Source organism: Eleutherodactylus coqui, chromosome 2, assembly GCF_035609145.1.
Source record: "Eleutherodactylus coqui strain aEleCoq1 chromosome 2, aEleCoq1.hap1, whole genome shotgun sequence".
Classification (NCBI taxonomy): Eukaryota; Metazoa; Chordata; class Amphibia; order Anura; family Eleutherodactylidae; genus Eleutherodactylus; species Eleutherodactylus coqui.
In genome coordinates, this window is record NC_089838.1 from 58,815,799 (window position 1) to 58,817,656 (window position 1,858).

Below are 1,858 nucleotides of genomic sequence, written 5' to 3' on the forward strand. Positions count from 1 at the left end.
CCAGGGACCAGGGACTTTTACCAAACCGTGCCTTGGTGCGAAACTATCCCAAGTTTTCAGTAGGGAGTTTACAAGAGGGGAGACTTTAATGCCTCTCCTCCCTAGCCCGCCCCGTAGCCAAAAGAGACCCCTGATCCGGCCTGCCGCTGTCTCCTGTTCCAGTTCGACCCAGCGTTTAGGTATCCCCTCATGGACCAAATCCAGGACCGTCTTGCATACAGCGGCTCTATGGTAGAGAAGCAAGTTTGGCAGACCTGTCCCTCCCCTCCCTTTTTGTTGGGTTAGTAGTCTAAAGTTTAAACATGGTTTAGTACCACCCCACATAAAGCGCGTCACAGCTTTTTGCAGTTTAATGAAGAAGTTCCGCGGGGCTTGTATAGGTAAAGTTTGGTATAGATATAGGAGTTTAGGGAGGGAGTTCATTTTGACAGTGTTTATCCTGCCAAACCACGAAAGGGTCAACGACCTCCATCTCTCAAAGTCTTTTGTCATGGCGGAATACATAGGTTCGTAGTTTAGGTCATATATCCTCCCGGGGTCTGCCGGGAGAACTACCCCTAGATACTTAATATTATCCTCTCGCCAGCTCAAGGGGAACAAGTGTTTAAGCTGTGTGATTTCTGAAGTCGGGAGTGTGATGTTTAAAATATCTGATTTGCTCAAACTAATCTTAAAGTTGCTGACCTGGCTATATCTATTAAACTCTTGTAGGATAGCTGGTAATGCCCTGCTAGGGTTAGTGATGTATACTAGCAAATCGTCAGCAAACAGGGCAACCTTATGTTCTTGGTTAGCTGTTTTATAGCCTTGTATTTCTTTATTTTCTCTCAAGGCATTGGCCAACGACTCCATGACTAAGGTGTAGAGTGTCGGTGACAGCGGGCATCCCTGCCGTGTTCCGTTTCTTATGTTAATTGGGTTGGATAGCTTCCCGTTTACCCGTATCTGCGCCGTGGGGTTGTTATATAGGGCCATTACCCAACTAACTGTCCTATTACCCAGTCCAATCTTCCTCAACGTGGCCTCCAGGAACCCCCAGCTTACCCGGTCGAAGGCTTTTTCAGCATCGACTGAGAGGAGGCATAGTGAGCTATTTTCTTCTCGCGATCTCTCTATCAGTGATAGGGTCCGTATCGTGTTGTCCCTAGCTTTGCATCCCGCTACAAATCCCACCTGGTCTCTGTGGATAAGCTCAGGGACAAGAAGGCGCAGACGGGAGGCTATTGTTTTTAGCAAATATTTTAGTGTCCACGTTTAGCAAAGATATTGGACGATAATTCCCGCATGACATGGGATCTCTGCCTGGTTTCGGGATGACTGTAATAATTGCTTGCAGGGCTTGATATGGGAATGGACAGTTTTCAGATACCGCATTAAAAGCTCTCTTTAGTATAGGGACCACCAAGTCTCCGCATGTCTTGTAAAACCTAGGCGTGAAGCCGTCCGGTCCTGGGCTTTTACCAATCTTCAGGTTTTTGATTTCGTCTAGTATCTCTTGTTCTAATATATCCTCCTCCAACCTCTCTGCGTTTTCGGCTGAGATTGTTGTTGGGGCATGTTTTTGTAAGTATTGGTCAGACGCTGGTGTTTCGGCTGTCCCCTCTATGTTATATAGCTTCCCATAAAATTCCCTGAAGCATTCTAGGATGTCATTTGTTGCGTGCACTCTGCCCTTATCTCCTGAGTTCATGCCGAAAATATATGACTGGTTCTCTCTTGGGTTTAACGCTTTCGCCAACCAGGAACTGCATTTGTTGCCAAATTCGTAATACCCCCCTTTTATTCTGTCTCTCAGGTGCAGGTATGCCTGGTCCCTGCTCCCCAGAATTTGTTGGCGTAATGTTGAAATCTCCGCCTT